At 39.8% G+C, this 10,654-nt stretch overlaps 1 protein-coding gene and 1 long non-coding RNA gene across 18 annotated transcripts in view; one reads left to right on the top strand and one right to left on the bottom strand.

The window, feature by feature from the left end:
• LOC122544348 overlaps nucleotides 1–8,270 on the top strand; it is a 15,176-nt gene extending 6,906 nt beyond the window's left edge. Inside the window, exon 2 of the long non-coding RNA XR_006310326.1 lies at nucleotides 6,528–8,270. This is a non-coding gene — a long non-coding RNA (uncharacterized LOC122544348). The remainder of the gene's footprint in view (nucleotides 1–6,527) is intronic.
• Nucleotides 8,271–9,049: 779 nt separating this feature from the next.
• The window catches only part of epb41l2 (erythrocyte membrane protein band 4.1 like 2), a 208,153-nt gene continuing 206,548 nt past the window's right edge, over nucleotides 9,050–10,654 (bottom strand). For all 17 annotated transcript variants that reach the window (XM_043683473.1, XM_043683480.1, XM_043683487.1 and 14 more), the window contains one exon: nucleotides 9,050–10,183. The gene's annotated coding sequence lies outside the window, so the exon portion shown is untranslated. The remainder of the gene's footprint in view (nucleotides 10,184–10,654) is intronic.

Here is a 10,654-nt window from a genome sequence, read left to right as displayed (position 1 = left end):
CTAGGAATCCTCCAACCACAAGGGATGAACTCGGGTTTCACCAGTTTCCTCATTTCCCCTCCCCCCACCTTGTCTCAGTCAAATCCATCGAATTCAGCACCGCCTTCCTAACCTGCAATCTTCTTCCCGCCCTCTCCGCCCCCACCCCAGTCTGACCTATCACCCTCACCTTGACCTCTTTCCACCTATCACATTTCCGACGCCCCTCCCCCAAGTCCCTCCTCCCTATCTTTTATCTTAGCCTGCTGGACCAACTTTCCTCATTCCTGAAGAAGGGCTAATGCCCGAAATGTCGATTCTCCTGTTCCCTGGATGCTGCCTGACCTGCTGCGCTTTTCCAGCAACACATTTCCATCTCTGATCTCCAGCATCTGCAGACCTCACTTTCTCCTCAAAGACTGTCATGGAGTGCCAGCTCCTGCCAACGGATATGGGAGATGTACACAAACCCATGCCACACTACATTGTCCATGAGGTCAATGCAGCCATGACGGTGGGAGGGGGGAAAAGCATCTGGAGTTTCCATCACATCCACGTTCTTCTCAGCTCAGTTAGGAGAATTTTATAAACCTTGCAGGTGAAGGAGAACAGCTGGGGGCTCCACTCAGGGCACTCTTAGCAGTTTCTCTGGCTCTTTGTCAGTAGCCCCAGCATCCCAAGTCTCCAAGTCGACGTAAGTGGGCTCTGCTTGTATTTGGACTCTCCAGGCCTCAGGCAACCAAAGGATAGCCATGGAACAACACTGCCTCCACCTCAGTTACAGAGATTGCACCATGTCGGAACACTCATATGTGAGGTATGAAGAATATGCAGATATGCTTGGGGTTCATGTGTTATATAGACTTTGTACATATTGAAGCTTTTTAATTTAATGGCGATACACAAATGTTAGGATGCATCTACTGGTCATCTGTTCATTTCATTTTGCCTTATTAGATCTCATCTACAGTTTTGTTCTCTTAATGGACCTTTCATATTGAACTCAGATACATTTGATCAGTCCCTAAATGTTGTCAGCAAACACTGTTGACAGTACTTGGCACTTGGCAATGGGCAATGAAACGTGACATGAGGTGATAGCAGCAGGATGGAATACAGATGCATTTTGATTGCAATTGCGAAAGACCATTGTCACTGGTACTGGACCTGTGAGAGATTGTCCTGAACCTCTCGTGTGTCTCAATTCCCCTCACCTCTGATGAAAGAGGTTGCTTATCCTGTGCTTCCTGCTCACGCTCCTCCTCATCTTTATCAGTGGATTGGGAGTGGTCAATGATTTAAAGACCTCACTCTTCTCCCTTCGCCCCCATGTTCTGCGGTGCTAAATTATCCAGAACAAGCAAACGACCATTATGCCCAAGACCATTACAAGGGTGCACAGATTATTCAATTGAATTAAACTGGAATTCAACTTCAGCAGCAGTTAACCCACTCACTGGGCACTCAGATGTACCCATAGTAAGTACTGTAACTCTCCTCTGCTAGAGCGAGGCTTCTCCAGGTTGCCTATTGAGGTTATGGTCCCAGTGTCTCTGTCCCCAAGAATCTCATTGAAGGCACATGGGGAACCATAAAAGCTGTGAGGATGTCAGGCCCATCATTTAGGCATCATCTGGGTATTCCAGATTGGAGGATGGGAAACATTTCTGGCTGTAACAGGCTGCTCTTTTTGAGGTATTTTAGGTGTTGGAGGTGATTTTCTTGAATTCCAGGAGCAACAATTACTGTTTTATATGGACAAAGGCAGCACATGCTGAGGTCACTGCAGGAGATAGAGGGAGAGAGGGAGGGAGGCCCACACTGCTAACTGACACAGCAGTGAAACTGTGCAGTTACTGCCTTTGCTGCTTGAATTCATGTATCACTGGACATCGGAGTGCGTCTGGGAAAATTAACAAACAGAGTAATTCACAACTGATCTTGGAGGAACCTGTTTGGGAAAGGTCACAGTACAGAAACAGATAAGGGAATATTTTTAAACTGTGGTCTTACAATAAGTAGGCAGTAGTAAGTAGAGTGAGTTCTTTCTTGATATGTTTTATTGGGATATGTCTCTTGATTAAACTTAAACATATAAGCCAGAAGCATTAAGTTAGCCTGCAGCGGTATTTTGTAGAGGAATAAGGCAGTGTTATTTTCTGGGTGTGTAGATTGAAAGTAGCAAAAAATGGCCTATAGTAGAGGGATATGCTCTTCTTGTCAGATGTGGGAGTTTAGGGAGAGTTTACTTGTTACTGAGGATTATATCTGCAATAAATGTTGTTGGTTGCAAATTCTATCAGATTGAATGGATTGGTTTGGGCGATGGTTAGAGGCAATGAGGAATTTACAAGAACAAGGGGATGTGACGAATGGCAATTAAAGGAAGGGAATAAAGTTGCAGATACAGTCACATAAATGGGTTAACTCCAGGAAAGGTAAGAGAGGTAGAAGGGAAGTGCAGGAGTCTTCTGTGGCTATCCCCATTTCAAACAAGTGATGCTGATTTGGAAAATGTAGGGGGTGATGGCTTCTCAGGGGAATGTAGCACGAACAGCCAGGTTTTTGGTATTAAGACTGGCTCTAATGTATTGAGGGGTACGTCAGGTTTCAAGAGACCTATTATGTTAGGTGACTCTCTAACCTGAGGCACAGACAGATGTTTCTGTGGCCAGCAGCGAAAAATCAGAATAGTTTGTTGCTTCCCTGGTACCAGATCAAGGATGTCTCCGAGAGGGTGTAGAATGTTCTCGAGGAGGAGAGGGAACAGCAGGAGGTCATTGTTCACATTGGAACCAATAACATAGGAAGGGAAAAAGATGAGATTCTGAAGGGAGAGCAAGTTAAGCAGGAATTTAAAAATGAGATCCTTAAAAGTAGTAATATCTGGATTACTCCTGGTGCTGTGAGCTAGTGAGGGTAGAACAGGAGGATAGAGCAGATTAATGCATGGCTGAGGTGGTGGTGTATGGGAGAAGGATTCACATTTTTGGATCATTGGAATCTCTCCTGGGATAGAAGTGACCTGTACAAGAAGGATAGATTGCACCTAAATTGGTAGGGGACTAATATACGAGCAGGGAGATTTGCTAGAGCTGCTTGGGAGGATTTAAACTGGTAAGATGGGGGGGGAAAAGAGGTGGGATCCAGGGAGATATCGAGGTAAGAGATCAATCTGAGACTGGAACAGTTGAAAAAAGAACTGACTCAAACATTCAGGGGCAGGCAGGGAAAAAGCAGAGAACAAGGTAGGACTGATAAATTAAACTGCATTTATTTCAATGCAAGGGGCCTAACAGGGAAGGCAGATGAACTCAGGGCATGGTTAGGAACATGGGACTGGGATATCATAGCAATTACAGAAACATGGCTCAGGGATGGGCAGTTCTGGCAGCTTAATGTTCCAGGATACAAATGCTACAGGAAGGACAGAAAAGAAGGCAAGAGAGGAGGGGGAGTGGAGTTTTTGACAAAGATAGCATTACAGCAGTGCTGAGGGAGGATATTCCCAGAAATGCATCCAGGGAAGTTATTTGGGTTGAACTGAGAAATAAGAAAGGGATGATAACCTTATTGGGATTGTATTATAGACCCCCTAATGGTCAGAGGGAAATTGAGAAACAAATTTATAAAGAGATCTCAGTTATCTCTAAGAATAATAGGGTGGTTATGGTAGGGGATTTTAACTTTCCAAACATAGATGGAGACTGCCAGTGTTAATGGTTTAGATGGAGAGGAAATTGTTAAGTGTATACGAGAAAATTTTCTGATTCAGTAATGTGGATGTACCTACTAGAGAAGGTGCAAAACTTGAACTACTCTTGGGAAATAAGGCAGGGGAGGTGACTGAGGTGTCAGTGGGGGAGCAGATTAGGGCCAGCGACAATAATTCTATTAGTTTTAAAATAGTAATGGAAAAGGATAGACCGGATTTAAAAGTTGAAGTTCTAAATTGGAGGAAGGCCAATTTTGACGGTATTAGGCAAGAATCTTTGGAAGCTGATTGGAGGCAAATGTTCGCAGGTAAAGGGACGGCTGGAAAATGGGAAGCCTCCAGATATGAGATAATCAGTATCCAGAGAAAGTATATTCCTGTTAGGATGAAAGGAAAGGCTGGTAGGTGTAGGGAATGCTGGATGACTAAAGAAATTGAAGGTTTGGTTAAGAAAAAGAAGGAAGCACAGGATAGATCGAGTGAATCCTTAGAAGAGTATAAAGGAAGTAAGAGTATACTTAAGAGGGAAATCAGGAGGGCAAAAAGGTGACATGAGACTGCTTTGGCAAATAGAATTAAGGAGAATCCAAAGGCTGTTTACAAATACATTAAGGACAAAAGGGTAACGAGGGAGAGAATAGGGTCCCTCAAAGATCAGCAAGGTGGCCTTTGTGTGGAGCTGCAGGAGATTGGAGAGATACTAAACGAGTATTCTGCATCAGTGTTTACTGTGGAAAAGGACATGGAAGATATAGAGTGCAGGAAAAGAGATGGTGACATCGTGAAAAATGTCCATACTGCAGAGGAAGAACTGCTGAAATACATAAAAAATGGATAAATCCCCAGGATCTGATCAGGTGTACCCATAAAGTCTGTGAGAAGCTAGGGAAGTGGTTGCTGGACCCCTTGTTGAGATATTTGGATCATCGATAGTCACAGGTGAGGTGCCAGAAGATTGGAAGTTGGCTAACATGGTGCCACTGTTTAAGAAAGGTGGTAAGGACAAGTTAGGGAACTATAGATCAGTGAGCCTGACGTTGGTGGTGGGCAAGTTGTTGGAGGGAATTCTGAGGGACAGGATGTACACGTAGTTGGAAAGGCAAGGACAGATTAGGGATAGTCAACATGGCTTTATGCATGGGAATCATGTCTCACAAACTCGATTGAGTTTTTATGAACAATTAGCAAAGAGGATTGATAAAGGCAGAGTGGTGGACATTACCTATATGGACGTCAGTAGGGCATTCTACAAGGTTCCCCATGGGACACTGGTTAGGAAAGTTAGATCTCATGAAATTCAGGGAGAACTAGTTATTTGGATACAGAACTGGCTCAAAGGTAGACAGAGGGTAGTAGATGGTCGGTGTTGGGACCACTACTTTTCGAAATTTATATAAATGATTTGGATGCGAGCATAAGAGGTATGGTTAGTAAGTTTGCAGATGACACCAAAATTGGAGGTGTAGTGGACAGCGAAGGTTACCTCAGAATACAACAGGATCTTGATCAGATGAGCAAATGGGCTTGGGTGAGGCAGATGGAGTTTAATTCAGATAAATGCGAGGTGCTGCATTTTGAGAAAGCAAATCTTAGCAGGACTTATCCACTTAATGGTAAGGCCCTAGGGATGTGATGCTGAACAGAGAGATCTTGGAGTGCAGGTTCATAGCTCCTTGAAAGTACAGTTGCAAGTACAAAGGATAGTAAAGAAGGCGTTTGGTATGCTTTCCTTTATTGGTCAGAGTATTGAGTACAGGAGTTGGGAGGTCATGTTGGAGCTGTACAGGTTATTGGTTAGGCCACTGTTGGAATATTGCGTGCAATTCTGGTCTCCTTCCTATCGGAAGGATGTTGTGAAACTTGAAATGGCACCAAACAGATTTACAAAGATGTTGCTGGGGTTGGAGGATTTGAGCTATAGAAAGAGATTGAATAGTCTGGGGCTGTTTTTCCTGGAGTTTTGGAGGCTGAGGGGGTGACCTTATAGAGGTTTATAAAATCATGAGGGGCAAGGATACGATACATAGACAAAGTCTTTTCCCTGGGGTGGGGAGTCCAGAACTAGAGGGCATAGGTTTAGGGTAAGAGGGGAAAGATAGAAAAGACACCTTAGGGGCAACTTTTTCACGCAGAGGGTGGTGCATGTATGGAGTGAACTACCAGAGGAAGTGGTGGAGGCTAGTACAATTGCAACATTTAAAAGGCATCTGGATGGGTATATAAATAGGAAGGGTTTGGAGGATATGGGTCAGGTTCTGGCAGATGGGACTAGATTGGGTTGGGAAATCTGTTCGGCATGGACGAGTTGGTCCGAAGGGTCTGTTTCCGTGCTGTACATCTCTTGACTCTATGTCTGTTTTTTGGGAACTATGCACATAGCTGAAGGACACACTTTCAGTAATCTCAGATCATCGAAATGGAATCTCTTCCTATTGATGAAGGTCATTGACTCGCCCTTGGGAATCTTGATGGCCATGTGTGCGCAGCCGGTGACATCTTGTACCCGGGAAATTCTAGATACGATGCATGAGCAAATATCCAATCTACACAACCCAGGGCCAAATCAGAAGTACACAATCTTGAACAGAGCATGGGTCATCTCCTTAATGCATAAAGGGGGAAATTAAATACAATATCAATTTAAAGCTGATGTAACTCTTACCAGATTACTTACTAATCATAAACAAATGACCAGAAATGATAGTTCCATGTTTTAACTTGTACATAAATAACTTCAGTTCAACATTGTCAGGAAACTTCCAAATCATGCTTCTGTCAACATACAACAAACTAATTTATTTTCATGATCTGTAATAATCTGTTTTCTCAACAGTGAACAATGAGCTGGCCATCAATCAAGATTCTAAAGACATTAAGGACATTAAAAAACGCACTCATCACCGTTCAACTGAATATAGAGCACGAACTACAATTTGTAGCAAGTGAATCTCAACAAAGACAGAACCTTATTTTAATAAGTAGACTGTGGTCACATTAGAACTTATTGTACTATCACAGTTGTATATTCCTTCAATTAAAAACAAATCAAAATACGACCAACCCAATGAAATTGATGGCAAATTATCATAGTCTCAATGCTTGTGATGCCTGCTTGAGAGATAACACAAACAGATATTAGTGTTGCTGCATCAGTCCATTTGATGTGTAAAATCTTTTGCAGTCAACTTTGATGGTATGATGGTTAATATTTTGAGGAGCCTCCTGTATATAGTCCATATTTTAGGGGCTATACCATAAGTGAGGGATCGTGAATGAATGGAAGATCATGAGCTTGATTTCAGATTTAATATTAAGATTTTCACACACCTAGTTCCTCCAACAACTGAAGGCTGCACCAGCATATTTCAGTCAATACTGTCAATGTTAGTCTCTTGCAAAAGATAGCCTGCAAGATGCTAGAAACTATTCCACACTTTCCAGGTACTCATCATGAATCCTAGTCAATGGAGCTGGGGTGCAAACAGCTTGATGATTGAAGATTTTGACCTTCTGAATGTTGACCGTGAACCCAATTTTCTCTTGTGCCTCAATATGTTAATGATTCTCTGAAGTCCAGTTTCTGACGTCACTAACTGCAGCATCATCATTGTATTCAACAGCTGAAGTTGAGGTGGTCTTAATTTTTGATTGGAGTCATCTGAAGTTTAATAGTTTACAGTTCATTACTAAATAAGGTGCTGCCCAACGGGGAGATTATGTCTGGTCATATGGAGAATGATCCTGGCTTAATCTACAATTAGCTCTGTAAGAAGTCCCATTGTTCAAGATCACCACTTGCATATTAGCATGAAGCAGATGAGGAAGAATTTGAGGATATCCATACTTCAGAATCGTCCAGAGTTTTGCACAGTTTACAGAGGCAAAGGTTCAGTCAAAAAATGGTCAGCAACTTACTAATCCAATCATGTCTATCAAACTGTCCCTAAACGACAGACACAACAGAAGAGGATCCATGAAAGATCAATGTCAGGATTCTGAAAGATCCAATCAAAAGCAACCAATTTCAACAATGTCTTTGGAATGAAAACTATGAAACTTCAATCAAAGATAGAAAATGTGTCCACAGTCCTTGGGACATCCTTAAGCCAATTATCATCTATGCCTGTAAAGAAATACTTGGATTTTCGGTCAGGAAGTTTAATAAAAATCATGAGGATTGAAATCTAGCAAGTGCAATACTGTCTCTGCCTGGCAGAATGACCCAAATCCAAAGCAAAAGAAACTAGCAATACAATAACCTCACTGACATGACATTTTCCTCTTCACAAAGACCACTCATGATCAAAATTCTCAAGCACCAGATCCTCCAAGGCCTCAGGATGGGGGCGGGGGGAGATCTTGCAGGAAAGTGGTGTTTAAAGAAAGTTTTAAAATTTTAAATTGTAAACATTTTGTGTAAAGAATGTGGTGTTCAAACCATTCTGAATCATAGTATACTTTATAGTTGCCCCGCCTCTACAGATCATGATGTAACTGAAAATTACCTGAGCAAAAAGTTAAACGTTTTAACAATTTATCCATATTAATTTATATTAAAGTGTTTATGGGTTTTAAATTAGATGTTCTAATATTTCTGTGCTTGTTTTAGACTATTAATACATTGATTCATTCAGCTACATCTTACTAAAAGTAAATGCTTGAAGCATCTACAGTAGTTTTCACAAGGCATTGTTCAAAGCGAACAGACCAATTTGTAACAACACTTGTATAAAACACAATCACGATAGAGGTAAACAATGTTTTTCGCTAACCAAATATCTCTAAGTAACTGCTCCTTTGCTTTTTCAAAATTCTGTGTCATGTTTTTGGATCTTTGACTACTTTGCTTTCTCTCTCTCTCTGCCAAGATTGTGACATCTTTCCCATTGAGGTGTCCATATAATTTAATGATTTCATTTTCATTGCTTGTGTTTCACTATATTAGCACTTTTACTTTTCAATATCTCCAAAGTCACAATGTAGCTCTGTCATATTCCCTAAGTGGCACATTGAGTTACTCAGCATCAAAGCATAGGGTATGGAAAAATTAATGCATAATAGATTGAAAGAGAAAGTGGAACAGTATGTCAGGTAGAGAGGGACTGTCAGTAGCAGATTTAAAGTGTGCATAAAACAAGCAAAGGGAATCAAAAAGCAAAGAAACACATTTGAACTTTTAAAAAATAAATTACTACTTAAAAATTTATTTTTGTAGCATTACAGGCAAGTATAGCAATTGAAATGATTGCCCATTAGCTGTGAAAACTTTGGTTTCCTCAAATCATTAGTGCCATTTGTACCATTTAAGGAGTTCAATAATGGAATCAAACATAGGAAAATAGAATAGTCAGAACATCATTTTTAAGCGAAATTTATTTTCAACAGCATTACATGGAGCAAGAATATCATTCAACACAACTTTGAAGCTGCTAAAATATTATTTTGCTTGCTTATCTCTATGCATCGGTCAAAAGCAATTGACAGTCAAGATTTAGTACAGTTTTCAAACAAATGCTGAACAAAAAATTCTGCAATATCTACAGAAAAGATCAAATATTAAACAGATTTTTTTTCCAAAACCTTCCTCAAACATTAGACAAAGCCATTCAAAATGCAATACAATTTGCCCATTAACTATAAAGATCATGTTTTCACATCAAGATCCAGAATGAAAAAGAATTTATAGAAATGTATTTAATATAGTGATTTTTTTTCCATTTAAGGAAAAATGATTTAAAAGCATTAAATTTTAAGCTGCCAACCAAGTTATGTTATAGAACTGATAAGTAATTAGAAAAGTACCCCTTTTCAATATGGATCTCCCAGTTTCATGGATGACTTAAAAAAATATTATATAGTAAATGCAATATAGTGATTTTTTAAAAAATGGAATGATGTTTTATTTAGCATTAGGTCCTCTTTATTCTTTTTTTCAGTAATAGGTAGGCTAGGAGATTCTTTATAAACACACGTAATTATTTTGAACTGACATGTTAAGAGTTTGAAGTGACACCGGAAAAGTTTGAACAAAGTCTTTCCATATTTCTCTTTTCCACAATATTTGGTAACTACTTGATCATGCTAAAAATGCTTCTGCAACAGGATTACACATACTTATTCATTTATTTGAAAGTGAACCACTTACTAAGTTAATCATGACATCCTGTACAAAACTCATCTAAAAAGATATCTACTTTTAGCCATTTTTGTATTATTTACTTGCAGTTATTAAATTCTAATGGTATATAGAAGTGATACGTTAATAAGCCATCAAATTACTAAAGAGTAAATGATCAAATTACAGACTAATGATTTTAAATAACTAACTCCAATTATGCTTTTTAGAAGGCTGCTGGCATCTTCCAATATTCACACAATGTGCGACTTTTATGGAGGATGCTATTTGCTAATGCTCAGAGGACATTTTGTTCATGGCAGTGGTCACTCTGGTAGTAAAGATCGTCATTTGATTTCAGGCAATATTCATTTCTGGAAGTAAAGAACACAACATTAGTGATGTAGCATCTAAGATAACTTACAAAAACTGAAAATATCAGCATTCACAGGTTGTTCAGTGAAAGCACATTTCTGCATTTGTTCCCGATATGTCAGTTGCTAAGGAAAAATTCAGAATGACTGTCCTACCAGATGAGTAGTGTATAATGACTTATCTTCAGCATGTAGTCAAGTGCTGCTGATTTGTACTATACGTTTAACAGAAACTGCAAAATGTTACAACCACACCAATATATGTAACTTCAGTTTTAAGTTTTTTAAAAACTGTGCTGAAACCTTTGAAATTAAATTTTTGTAGAAATGAAAAGTTAAAAAATACTGATAAGACCATAAGACATAGGAGCAGAAGTAGGCCAATCAACCCACTGGGTTTGCTCCACTGTTTAAATGAGATCATGGCTTATCTGATAACCTTCAACTCCACTTTCCTGCTTTTACCCCATA

Source organism: Chiloscyllium plagiosum, chromosome 3, assembly GCF_004010195.1.
Source record: "Chiloscyllium plagiosum isolate BGI_BamShark_2017 chromosome 3, ASM401019v2, whole genome shotgun sequence".
NCBI lineage: Eukaryota > Metazoa > Chordata > Chondrichthyes > Orectolobiformes > Hemiscylliidae > Chiloscyllium > Chiloscyllium plagiosum.
The sequence above is the reverse complement of the archived record's forward strand: the minus strand, read 5'-3'. Positions and strand labels throughout refer to the sequence as shown.